Source organism: Accipiter gentilis, chromosome 31 (genome assembly GCF_929443795.1).
Source record: "Accipiter gentilis chromosome 31, bAccGen1.1, whole genome shotgun sequence".
Taxonomy (NCBI): domain Eukaryota; kingdom Metazoa; phylum Chordata; class Aves; order Accipitriformes; family Accipitridae; genus Astur; species Astur gentilis.
This window is the reverse complement of record NC_064910.1, coordinates 12,023,396-12,038,033: the sequence shown is the minus strand read 5'-3', so window position 1 is coordinate 12,038,033 and position 14,638 is coordinate 12,023,396.

The window sequence follows — 14,638 nt, the reverse complement described above, 5'->3', positions numbered from 1 at the left end:
ATGCATCCATAAGTTGCACAGAATGAAACGGGTCTTCCATGGAAAGGATGTAAGTATGGAATCACACTGACATCAAAGCTCTTAAGTATGGCAGGAAATACTAGTTGTCTAGTGGACACAATCTGCAACCCTGTTAATAGTATTTTCTAGTTTAATAGATGAGAATTTCTCAGAACATTTAACATTGTTAGAGGAATGAATTATCCAGGAAAACAACTGTAACAGTCCAGTGATTTCTTGGATTTTTTTTTTTTTGGTTACTTTCTTTAGTCCACTGGCAAGATTGCTGCTTTCCAAAGTGCCAGTTAATTCTACACTCACTTTTGAACTATTGACAAAGCCCATTGCCACTGTGTCCTTGAACCTGTAAGGGCAGATTGCCTACGAAAAAAAAAAAAAGAAAGTTAAAGAAATGGAAGGATTTAGAAAGCTCAGAGCAGGAAAGAATCCAAATCCCATCAGTGGTGTATACAAACTCCTAGACAATCAGACACTTGATATGTACTCTCTACACGCCAACTGGGAGGAAAAAATACAGGAACTGATCCAGAACCCTAAGCATCACTAGGTAATTTATCAGTGAACACATGAGCCTTCAGGTGAAGCCACTCATGAAAACAACAGTGGGACCATGCGTAATAAAACTAGAGATGTTTTCTTTGTCCTTGTGTTTTGTTCAGACCTTAGTATTTAATTTGGCTTCAAGGTGTGGTACTTGGTGAACTTGCACGAGTTTCACTCACTATGTCTTCCCTGAAACAATGTATGAAACTTTTGCAACTAAAAGCTAAAAATCATGACCTAACCTCAGGAAACATGTGAAACTGCCAAAATAGAAATAAAAGAGCTTCCGTGATGAGAGCTCCAGGTGAATTCTAGGTAAGGTACACACTGCCACATCTTTCAGATCAACTGGCAGGTCTTACAGAAAACACAGAAAGGTAACCATCAAGTTGTGAGGTGTGTTTTTATATTATTATGTTCAGGTAGAACAAAAGTTAATTTGTGCTCTTGGGACTAGTGTGCGTTCTCCGTTTGGCCACTGAGGAAATCTCGTTACTTATGACCTCTTGCAATGACTAGAGAAAATTCAGTCAAACCAACCCTACCTCTGTAGCACCTGGGGCAAGATGCCAAGTTGCCACCAGTTGAGCTGTAACACTTTGTAAGACAAGTGCTCGCGTGACAATCCAACATGCAAGTTACTCATGCTCTGTTTACTGATGAGATAAAGAAAAAATCCCAAGCATCAAGTGGTAGTCTACTGCTGCAAGGCAAAGCACAAATTTTTTTTACCTTTCTTTTTTGTATCATTTCTGCATCCTGAGCATGTGTGTGGGAAGGGCACGGTTTGGCAAGTAAGTGCCTGGAATGGCTTCCCTCAAAACTTCTGCAAGGGTCCGCAGAACAACACTCCTTCCCAATGGATGCAGCTACTACAGGTAGGTTTCATGTTTCTAGTGTTTCTCCCACAAGCTGAGGAAAGGCTTAGGATACACTCACCTGTGATTTCCACCTTGAGCTCAGCACGCGGAATTGGTTGTGCCTGTCTGTCTTTCAGAGAACTTCTGTGAATGCTGGGCTATTTGTTTACTTCAGGGAAGAACTAGTTTTCAAGCTCTTTTTAGGCTTGCAATTAATTTCCAAATGAAATAGTGGAAATCTCTCCTTGGTAAGCTCTCAAGGGGAGAAAAAGTTTTAAAATGTGCTCCTCCACTGCCCATTGATTGTAAAGTTGCCGTGGCTGAGATACTTTCCCTGCAATAATGAATGGCGAAAAAGGTGAAAGTTCACTGCAAAGCTGCACTTTGAAGGGGCATCTTGGTTGGCAAAACAGATCAAAAGGTTTAGAATAGAAACTGAAAGAAATAAAGGAAACAGAGCAAATTGTATAAACAATAGCTACTCGAATGCAGTCACAGAGGAAAGAGACTTGACCTAAATTGTAAGTATTTTCCTTTCTTTTTTTTACTGATTAGCTTCCTGTATAAGAAATAGAAAATGCAGATGGATGGTGTTCATGCACGTATTGTGGTAACAGCAGATAAAGTAATGCAGTATCAGCAAGGGCAGTCATCACTTACTTCTTAGTTAAGAGAAAGTGTTGCACTTTGTTAATTCCCTTTCTTCTAAAGAGTACCACTTTACATAAAAGTTGTTCTGACTGCTGCTCTGTAGAGGAATTGAAAGAGTCGTGCTAGAGGTTAAAGACAGTGCTGAGACATTTGTGTCTACTCAGCTTCTGCAGTTCTTGAAACTGGACCCTGCAGATTCTCAGAACAGAATTATTCATGGAACCCTGAGTCCCAGCACTGGAGAAGCTTGACCTTGACATAACTGTTACAGTGAATTGGGGTACAGGAAACTGGACTGGTACAAATGCCTTAATTTATTGTCAAGTGAATTTCCATAATTATGAAAATTTTTCATATAGATTGGAAAAGTTAAAACCTTCAACATTTCTACAGAGTAAACAATATGCTATCAGTTTCGGTATAGGCAATAAAACGAACTATATGGAATGTATGACTTCATGAAAATTCACAAAATGCCTAAGACCACTCTGCAGTGGATTTGGGGTACTACATATGCATCCCAGTCTTGTCATTCAGAGTCTTATGATCAGTATTTGAAGTAGACATGGATGTTTTCACCAAAGCAGTCAACTTGAAGATGAAGTTCCCCTTAGCAGCTGTGCAGTCTGAAGGACGATTTGGTTTGCTTAATGAAAGGGAGGGGAGCTGCATGTCAGAGTAGTCTGAAAGCATCCTTTACCTTTAGACCAGCACATTTTACCACAGACTTTTTGCATCAGTCTGGATTCTTAAAAACAGACTAATTGTACAAACTTTATATGACTAGCTTTGTCACTTTTAATTTAAAACACAAGAATTCAAAGATTTGCATTTAGTCTTCATAGCTAATGCTAAGAAAGAACACTGCTGTTGTAGTCAAGAAGAATCTGATAATCAAAAAAGAGACATTAATTTTTATTTTTGTTTCTCTGGCTTAATCTATTTTAAATTTATCACCTTCTATGGGAGGTATCAGAAGCAGAAAGCAAGTGATATTAGCAACTTGGTTATGGGGTTTGATTTTTTTAAAAATTATTTTTTATTAATTCCACCAAGAAATATACGCTTCTGTATAGTAAAATTGCCCAAGCCCCAAGCTGGCTTCAGGGCCAGTGACATTTTCTGTAGAACACAAACACTGTCTTCACCTTTTTGCACAATTAAGATATGCTTCAAATCTTACAAGCAGAGTTTATACCTTTCCAAGAAACAGGGCTATGAATCTATTGGCTGAATTTAGTTCAAATCTGCAAACACCACCAGGTCTCCTCAAACTACAGAATCAGCTGATTTTGTCCAAGCCCCTCCTTTTCCTTTATTTGTGGCATACAGTCAAAGCTGTTTGGTTTTGTAATGAATAAGACACTCTGAGACTGTAGCAAGGAGTTTTGTTTAAACATTTTACTCCTTCTGTTTTGTGTTTTAGAAGAAAAGGAGAAATTGCAGGCAACTGCAGCTGTTAATATGCTGACCTCACATGGTAAGAGAAGTGTAAGCAGAAGTTTGCTGGATATAAATTTGTCCATAACAGCGCAGAGCTCCAGACACCTAGCATCTCTCGGTATAGGGCTATCCAGTAGGTACACTAGATAACCCTATCTTGGATATTACACTACTTGGAAGCTGAAATATAGCTCAACTCCTCACTGTGTGGTGGTGACTGGTCCCAATGTCTGTTTTGACTCTAGTTTACAAGAAGTAATTTTTCACCCTATTTCCTTTACTTTCGTGATTTAGCGTGCTTGTCTCTGATCCTAGGCTACCACCATGTGGCCACTTTGAGAATCTTCCCAAGTAACAGAAAAAGACTGCTGAGCCTGGAAAGCAGCAAGGCACTGCCTGCGAACAAGACGAAGGCCACATGTAGCTTTCAGAGGGCTTAATTTTGCTTCTTGATTGCACTCAGTCATCCCTTATTCAGAGACTCTGCCCTTTGGTTTGTGTCTGTTTTGTTCTGCTTTACTTCTTCCTCCCCAAATACTGGCAAAACATAACCTAATTGCAGAAGGAAAAGGTGCAAATTGTTCTGTAAGTAGTAGCGTTGGGCCACTCCATGCATTAAACTCTAGAACATAGGTTTATCTATGCTGGGCATTGCTGCCCACACATTCCAAACTCAGAGTTTCAAATCGTCCTTATGTAAACCCCTTCTGTAAGGCCTTTGATAGAGCCCCCCTCAACATTCTTGCGTCTTGACTGGGGACATAGCACTTTGACAGACGGACTGTTAGATGGCTATGGAACTGGCTGGGTGGGTGCATCCAAAGCCTTACAGCTGCCAACGGCCCAATGTCCAAGTGGAAACCAGTAACAAGTAGTGTCCCTCAAGGGTTTGTACTGGAACCAGTACTATTTGACATCTTCATTAATGACATAGAGACTGGGATCGAGTGCACCCCCAGTAAGTTCACAGATGACACCAAGCTGAGTGGGGCGGTTGATTTGCTAGAAGGAAGGGATGTCATCCAGAGGGACCTGGCCAGGCTTGAGGAGTGGGGCTGTGCAAACCTCGTGGAGTCCAATAAGGCCAAGTGTAAGGTCCTGCGCCTGGGTTGGGGCAATCCCCAGTATCGATACAGACTGGGGGATGAATGGGTTGAGAATAACCCCTGTTTAAACTAAAAGAGGGCAGATTTATATTGGATTTAAGGAAGACATTTTTCTTCCTTAATGGGGAGTGGTGAGGCACTGGAGCAGGTTGCCCGGAGAGGCTGTGGCTGCCCCATCCCTGTCAGTGTTCAAGGCCAGGTTGGATGGGGCTTGGAGCAACCTGGTCTAGTGGAAGGGGTCCCTGCTTGTGCCAGGGGGGAAAGACTTGATGATCTTTAAAGTTCCCTTCCAACAGAAACCATTGTGTGATTCTATAAAATATGATTGTAGTAAACACTCTCCAACACTCATGTTTCTGAGCTATTATTTCAGACTGGGAACCAAAGCAGACAAATATGCAAACCTCTGATGCTATAGATTTGCAGCTGTCAGGGTAGGAATGATGAAACTTTGTACCAAATAAAGGGTCTTGTACTGACCTTAGTTTTATGTACGTAGTAATGGAAATAGTATTTAAAAAGAAACCACATAGTTAATATATTCATTGCAGAATGGACTTGGATACTTTGTTGGAGCTCTTCATCAGGAAATAACCTATGTTGGAGTCCATCACAATTTGAAATCTATATCCAGTCTCCAACCAAATAGAATGTTTATTGTGGTATTAGCATGTCACCTTACCCTTTTTCTCCATGTACAAATAATTGTTTAAAAAGTGGAAAAATGGAGATAGTTTAGTCAAAGCTTTTAGCTAGATTTAGCTTAGACATTATTAACTCCTGGTTGTAGCTTTTTTTTTTTTTTTTTTTTTCCCAGAATTAAATCTCTTAAACCTTTTTACCAAAACATAATTTCTGTTAAGAGAGTTTATATACTGACAAGGAGCAGATCAGTGCTGAATTTGCAGGCAGGCTGACTGACCAGACCAAATTGTGCTTTTGTTCACAGTCATTTTATACACTATAGCTCCACACAGTGAATGTTAAACAAGACTTCAAGGATGGGATTAATTTCTGAAGTGTAGATTAAAACTGCATATTGTAGTCATCTATACTTTAGTTACATCACTATGTGCTCACTTCAGTCTGTGAAGAAATGGATACTTTCTGGGTGAAAATGAACAGGGTGAGGGGAATGTTGTTTTGTCAGAGTGTATTTCTTTTCATTGACAATAATGACAGCGGAACCTGATTTGTGCCAATATAAATATCTCCACTGAAATGACATTTCTTCATTTCAGAATTCCTTTGCCTTTTAAGTTGCAATGACAATCATCTGATTATTCCCAGAAAGGTGATATGCACCAGTCTGAAATTGTGGTTATACAACAGTAACATAAGTACTTTCATTTCTTTCCCATGCACTCACTATTATACTCTGACTCACAGAGAATTGTGCTCAGGTTCTTCAGTCATTTCCAGCCTAGGCTATGCTGAGCATTGTGTGACAAAATATTAAGGAAGGAAATGAATGGTGTTCTTCCTCTTCCTTTCTGTATTTCTTAGTAAAGTTTGCCTTATCATGTTCTAATCATTACTTTCTAGTGAAGTTTTGCATTAGGGTAATTTTCTTCTTAGAAGTAACTCATGAGTTGATCTGTTTTTCAAGTTTGTGAGGTACACTACCTACCTGAGCTAGTTCTGCTTTTTTTTCTTTGAAGTCTCTTTAACACCTATTTACCCTCTATTTTTCAAGTTGGTGTGTTTTTTCCTTTCAGATATTCAGAAAGACAGAGTACTTTTCAAACCCTAAATATTGAGTAGTTGTTAGTACCCTTTCCAGCCATATGGGGGTTGTGTCTCTGTTACAGCAGCTCTGGTTTTAGCTGTAAAGCAGCGCACACACTGAGCTGTTGACCCTGTGAGATTGCCTCAGCCTCTCTGATACGCACTTTGCTGTATCAGCAATGGGCTACTATTTCAAGAAGCCATAAATGGGTGCAGTGCAGGTAGTAGGCTAGTGGAGGAGACCTTGCTTGTTTACATGGCACTTCAATTTGGGGAGCTCTTCTGGTAACCTAGTGTATGAGCATCTCTAATACGATGACTGGGGATGGTGCTATCTATGCTCAGCAGTGGCAGGATACCTGTGGTGCTCTTCAAGACATAGTTGCTCCGTGACTCCTGTGCTTCAAACTCGGACAACCCCTTCTTACCACACAGCCTTTGTTTTAGTGATAATGCTTATTTAGTCCAAATCTCATGCAAAGACCAACTGAAAAGGCCTTGATAGTCTTTGTCAAATGCAGACACCCAGAACAGTTCTGGCAGTAGTCTCTACAGGAGATGTGTCTAAATATAATACTCGTATAGAAAAGTTGAAACGATAAGCAATGACCAAAGTCACATGACAAATGACAACAAATCTTCTCCAAAGATGAGGTTACAACCTTACAATAGTAATGTGTTCTGCATTATCATTAATAAATCCATAAAGCCTCCCATAATATCCTCAGTGTTAAACATTCCCAGGCTATTTTTGAATAGAAAAGATCCCAGGAGTGGCTGCAGTCGATCTTCATCATACTGACATGTCTTCTTCAGATTTAGATGCCTTCTCTACTGACCTGTTGATCACAATTTTTTTCTTGATTTGGCTAATCTTCTTTCTGTTCAAACAGGACAAGTCAAAACCCCAGCCATGTGGTCATAGGTCTGATCTAACAGGAGATGATCAATGCTAGTCTTCCACCCAGCAGATGGAAGAAAGCATCTCTCCAGCAATTTCTCCTGCAGGTATTGGTAGCTCCAGGTGAGATAAGGTAAAAGTATGTACATCAGCTGCAAACATTATCTGCTTCTGTAGCACTATATGGTCTAAATCAGTTAAAAGTCATATTTTGGTGCAATATTGTGGTGGGTTAGCTTTGGCTAACAGGCAAACTCCCACTCTGTTTCTTGCTTACTCCCCCTCCTTAGTGGGACAGGGGGAGAAAATAGGAAAAAACCAGGAATGAGAGCTCATGGGTTGAGATAAGGACAGGGAGACTGCTTACCAGTTACCACTGTGGGCTAAACAGACTTGATGTGGGGAATATTAACGTTTATTTATTGCCGATTAAAATAGATACAGGTAGTGAGAAATAAGAAGACAAACATTAAAACAACACTTGCCTCCTCCCACCCCCGCCCGGGCTCCACCTCATTCTTTCACTTTACACTCCTCTACCTCCCTGGGGGGTACAGGGGGAATGCTGGGGGCTATGATCAGTACATGAACGGTTCATCTACACTGCTCCTTCCTCCTCATGCTTTTTCTCTGCTCCAGCATGGGTCCTCCATGGGCTGCAGTGAATCTCCGCTCCATGATGGAGCACCTCCAGCTCCTCCTCCTCCTCCAACCTTGGTGTTCCCTCTGCTTTTCCTCACTCTTTTTGGTTCCTCTTCCTCTCTCTGTCCAGCATTTCCCCCACCTTTCTTGAATACGTTTTCCCAGAGGTACCATCACCTTGGCTGCTGGACTCAGCTGTGTGCTGCTGTGGGTCCAGTGGAGCCGGCTGGAATGGGACACAGGACAGCCCGTGGTGTCTTCTCACAGGGACCACCCCTGTAGTCCTGGCCACAACTATCACCACATCTAGCCACCTACACCCAATGCGTGTTAAAGTAAGTTTCTAGTGCTTTGCTTTTTCTTCCTAAAATAAACAGAAGAGTGAATGAATATTGAGCTAGAGCTCAACAGCACTTTCTCTGGGATATCACCTATGTACAGGCATTCTCACCAGCAAAACAATTAGAGGTCAGAGTATGCAGGAACATTTCTTGCTCCTTAACTTAAATATTATACTTATATGAAATAATGGCCCAGTCAAGACAGGTTACTAGCAATTTCAGGAGAAATGAGGTGTTGAATAGTCTTCATGTGATGTACCCAAAAGAGGCTTTGGTTTAAGTATGGGCCTATTTTCCCAAAGCTGAGATCCTAATAGGTATCTACAGGTTAGTTGTTGCTAGAAAAGTCATTCCAAACCCATAGGGTGGGATTCATCTCTAATGTTATCCATCTAAAAATTATATCTGATTCAGAGTCTCATCCAAGAGGGCAAGACTCTGAATTATCCAGATTATTTATCCAAATTATTAATTTGCTCTGCCTTATGGGATGAGATTAAACCTGTAACAGACACCTAAGTCATGACAAGTTCATTAAACTTTATTCTCTGTGAGGGGAACCCAAGGTTATAAGCCCAAACTTAAGGATCTTTGACAGATACTTAAGTAATGGCAGATGAATCTTATCCTCCTGATGTAGAGATAGGTCTTTGCACAGTGCCACAAATGGCTCCTCTGCTGATGCCGGTACTGGTAGTTTCAGTGGTGAGGTTACCTACTACAAATTAGCTAGCTCTATCACGTCTGCACAGTGTTTACTCTATCCTCCCCTCAGTTTTTTCCAGCTATTGGAACACTTATGCTGATTCTTCAGAAATAAACCTTTGTTAAAATAAGGAACAACTGCTTAAAAGGAAGAAAAATATTCAGCCACATACACTTGTGAGATAAAACGAAGTGGAAGTGGCTAAATTAAGGTGACTCAGCCTAAAGCAAGGAGCAGTTTAACAGAGTGATGACAACCCTGATTCAGCTGGGCAAACTTTGAGTCCTCTTGCGTCAAGAGGGCTGGTACTGCTTGCATGATCAAGTGCACTAGTAAAGGCTGGAAAAGGAAGTAGTGCCTGGGACTGAACAAGGATCTGACTGCTTTACTAGTTAGCTGACCTGGTTGCACACAGGGAGGTGAGTAAGCTGTGGGAAAAGTGCAAGTCATATTGGACTAAGTGCAAGAAAGGATTTGGAAATGTTAGGCAAGCTTGATCCATGGTGGAAGCTACAGCTTTGAGAAATCACCTCAGAATGAGAAGCATGTCTCACTGGGACTCTCCAGGATGCTAAATGGGGAATTACCTAAGCTTCGCAGTTGGAAACAGCATCATAGAGGGCTGTATCCTCTCATCTTGTCCATCAGAAATGTGTGTGTTCTTCCTGTGGGACTGAAGGGGTGCATCATGGATGGACTCCAACAGCTGTGAAGCTCTGCCAAAGGTAGGTCTAACAGCACTCCTTTTTTAAACTTCAGGCAAGGTTCATTCCCTTCTCTCAAATCCTTCCCAGCAGCAGAAACCCTCACCTCCTTCTCTGTCGAGGAAGTCAGGGCTGTGCTAGAGCAGCCCTCCTCTGACTGACTGATTTTAACCCAGCTTCTCCTCCACCTCCTTTGTTTTCTATCCAGTAATCCTCAAGTGAAAAACTTATTGTTTAGTCAGAAAAATCAAGTACCCTCCACTGGAAACTGCAAAAAAACCCCTGAACTCTCAAATTATTTTCAGGGAAAGTTGTAGATTTCAGAATACTCTTCTTATAAAACTTTCTAAAATTTAGAATAAATCAGATTTGTTAAACATCTAACACTTAAAAATTTTATCAAAATATTTCCTGAATTTTTTTTTAATGATAACAAATAACAGTGCCTGTGGATAGGTCAGTCTTTTGGGTGAGTGTAGAGTTGCTTCAAACAGCATGTGTAATGGTTGCTCCAAGCTGAGATACAGCAATACTTCAGAAGTGTCATGACAAACGGACACAGCTTATTGCCTTTCAGTGTGATTTCTTGCTCAGTGTATGCTCACTGATAGGAGACTGAGAGACCACAAGAATGCAATGGAAGAATTTTTGTTGATGAGCTCCAGATTAGTGATAAGGACATAGAAGTCTGAACAAGCACAATTATCAACATTGACCAATATTTAAGAGTGCTGAGCAGAGCACCTAGAAACGTATCTTTCTCTAACATAGAATGAATTTTTGAAAATCTCTCTAGGTGAAGTGGCCAATAATTTTGTTAGATGGTTAACTTGTAAAGAGGTTGATATGTTTTGGAATCAGGATTAGCAAAAGCTGTTTCACAAGCAAGTTATTTATTTACTTTTGCTTGGCAGATGGATAGACATTTTCCCTCTGCCTGTCTCTAGTGATCTTTATTTCATCAGACTGTTTGATGATGAGTCAATTTTCTTTCAACTGAGTCATAAATGCAGCTCTTCACTATTGTGATCTTGGGCAACTAGAGTTTGGTAGGGGAGGAGTGTCACGAGAGTGAGAAAGTTCTTCCTAAAATGATGGCTATAGCAGGTGGATAGACTTTTTGCACTCCAGATTTGGCTGTGTAAAGGACACCGATATGTTTGTCTTCACTGAGAATGTTACTTGCACATACATGTTGTCTTTCTTGGTTAGGCAATGAACGCCCCATGGTAGCACTAGAAGACTCCTTATTGAATACCAGTTTGTGAGTTGAAAGAGTCAGATGGAGGATGCAGAAGGCAGCACTTTACAATATCTTCAGTATTCTAGAGAGGAAGCAGTCTTTTAATAACCATTTGTGAATTAATAAAAGCTTTGCCAGTGACAGTTCTAGGTCTTAATGGTGGAAGAATGAAAATTAAGACTTCAATTTTAAAGAAGTTATAAGGATTGTTTTTGAGCACCTGAAATGTTTTCTGCATACCAACTGGGGAGGGAAATAGAATGAACCATTCTGAAGGATATTCTTAAATGAATTGTATACAGGAAACATGGAGAGAAATTAACAATGCTCCATTAAAGGAATGGAGTGATAAAAAAAGGATTTTATTGAGAGTGCATTGCTTTTTTTCAATCTGCCCATTCTTAAAGGTTTTGCCCAAACAGAGGGAGAAGACATTGAATTTGTAACAATTTTAGGGGTCTGAAATTCAATTGTAATGAGCAGAGATCTAATCAAAGCAGTTTACAGCATGATTTATCAGATTTATGGTATGGGTCTACCTGGAGATAAGTCTCCTCCCTCCCCTTCCCCCTTCTTTTTCTCTAGTTGACTCATTACTTTAGCTAGATCTCCGTTAGCTGTAATGGAAACCTGGACAACTAGTTCCTTGAAGACGTCAGTTTGCAGGTGTCTGAATCCTAGTCCTAGACTGCAGAAACCCAGATGGAGGATTAATCCCATCCCCAGACTTGTGACTGAGAAAAAAACTGAGCATGTATCCTAAGACCTTCCCCACGTGCCTCCTCCCAGCAGGGTCTGTTCATTCGTTCGTTCTCTGTCCATACTTTAGGTAGTCCAGGTAGCTAAAGTCCTGCGGGAATGTGTACAGGTCTAGCAGGAAGATATTCTGCAGGTTGATGCGGTGGTTTAGTAGCTCAGTTTCATTCTGTTAAGTGGGAAAGCCGGGTGATAAAGAGAATTAAAGAAGGAGGCATTGAGGTCTCTGCCTCCTTGAGACATACGATGATATACATGCATCTAATAGTAGTTCCAATACAGAAACAGGCACATCACACACCTGTGAACATGTGGAGTTGCTGTTTGTGGCACAACAGCCATCAAAAGATTCAAACCGACTCTAAGAGCTAAGCATAAATAAAGGCAAACATGACATGCTTTGTTAGTCTCTTATTTGATTCCACAGTTTTGTAACTGATAAAGTATATATATTAAGTATTCTGTTGTCAGTGCTTGAATATCTGATCAGGAATATTTGCATAAATTAGCAATCAGATGCCAATATATACGCTCTTAACTGTCTAGGAATTTTCTCTGTGTTAGGCTATGTTTCAACAGTTCCCTTGAAAGAAGGAGAATGTTTATGAACTACAGCTTATCTTTTATAATACAGCAGGCTCTATTCCTAGAAATATTCAGGATGCATATCTATTGTTTTTACACTAAAAGATAAGTCATTCTTTCAAGTTTTAGTCTCTTAGGCTGCTTGTCATCACAATTATTGTGATTCATCACTGATCTGACCATCACCCCAGAGGGAATTTGTGTGCATAATGAGATATCAGCTCCTGATCAGTGTTCTGAATTTTTCTATGTAGTTCAGAAAGTTTAAAATGGAAATTTCAGAACAGTAACAATTCCTAGCTATTTCAGCTATTTCTAGTGTGGTTTGGAAAACTTGTATAATCTCTCCATGCCTCAATTCCTCACTCAGAAAAGATGAGGGGTCTGTTTTTTCCCATCTTTCCCTCCCCTTTCTCTCCCCCATTTGAAGTAGTACATACCCTAAGGTAGGTGTTAAATGCATCTGATTTAGTCTAATGGATTTGAAACCACAATACTATCAGCACTACCTTCATAATTCAAACCTTTCACCGATTCCTCCTGAGTAGCTTAGAACAAGCATGCCTATATGGTATTGCATGCCTTCATAGGGCTCATTCCCACCCCTGATGAAAAGTCAGCATACCCTACAGCGCACCCGAAAACTGCACATTGCTATCTTATAAATCACTGCATGTGGGATTTGACTGTAATTGATATTGACCTTTACAGATGTAGAAAACCAGAGAAATTAGAACAGAGGCATTGTATCTGGAGTTTACTTTCACTGTCAACAGATGGCTGTTTGCTGTAGGTGATAATTTTTGGAAAACAAAGAGACATCTTCTCAAAGAAATTACTTTCTCTGGCAAGCCTTGCATTGATATATGTACATATGCATCTATCTAGTCTGGAAAGTGTTACAAAAGTAATCCGCAACAAAAGAAACGTTCCATTTTGAGAGCGCAGATGCAGAGTAGAAGGCCACATGGACAGCTGCCATCCCTATTATGTGAAACAGAAACATGAGATCAGCTTTGAAACAGGATTAAGAGACCCGAATAGGGGTAATTTAGTCACTGCAGCAGGAAACTGTGATGTCAAAATTCCCTTCTGCTAACAAGCACTTATCACTTTCCGGACACTCCCTTTACTGATATCCTTCAAGTCTGCTTCTCTACCCTTTTGCAGTAAAACATTTAATTTTCAACAGCCCAAATCTCTGAAACTTCATTTTCACATCAGTGCAAAGCAAAAGATGAGATTTTGCCCTCTTCCTCCCTTGATGTAAACAGAGGTGGAACTAAAGAGCACCCCAAACGTCCCCGGCACATGATTACAAACACTAGCTGTGCTAAGGCAACAAACTAGACTTCGAGGGAATGCGAGAAGGGAAAACACATGTCCTTTAATCACACGCATGGGACTTCGCTGGAACTAGCTCAACGCAGGGTTCAGATGACTATGAAGGGAATGGCTGAGCGCTGGCTTTATGGATTGTTAGCAGTAATTCCTTTTTACAGGCAGCTAAACCCTGGGTGAAGTACTGCACAGTGCATTGGCTTTATGGATATTTTTAATTATATGACATGCTGTTTTGATCAGCCCAAATCCATATGTGGTTCCAATACAGCACTTTGATAAACTGGAAGTATTATTCAGTTCTGTGTGAGAGTCTACTAAGGGTGGAGAAAAGCTTTGAATTCTTATCATTCTTGCTTTTCTGAATAAATTAACAATCTGTGAAAATTAAAAAAAAAAAAAAAAAAAAGGAAAAAAATCCCTGAGGTGTAGCTTCCTTTTCATCTTTAATTATTTTAAATTATAAGAAAACTCCAGAAAACATACCACCAGGTAATGAATGCCTGTTCTCTGAGTCAGCAATGTTAATATGTCATTGGTGTAAGAAAACAGGAAGAAACATGCTGCAATTACTTATGTGCTACCACTACTTCAATGTGCAAACCACACTTAAACCAGATACAGTTTGTACATTTTGCTAATAAGCAGAAAACACAATGAGAAAATAAGTTTTCTACATTTTAAAAATGAAGTATTGGGCCTGTGGTCATGTTTGCTACTATTACCATTGGATACGAGATTCTAAGTCATACTCTTCTCACTTAAATACAACATACTTCTAAATATAGTCAAAGTTCTCAAGAAGCATTTACCTCACTTTACCTAGTTCCTTGTTAGAAAAGAATGGGTTTTGTACACCCCCACCTTAAGCTCATGTCTGATAAACTCCAGAACAAGGGTGCAATTGGATTCAAGGCGTTAGAGGTAAGGGCTGTTGGTTTGTGCTTATGTTGTATAATTGCATTATCTAGTGTTAACAATAAAATAACACGTGGACCTAACTATATTCTTTTCTAATCTAAAGCCAAGATTAACTTATTGAATCTATGTATAAGGGAAATCTGGAT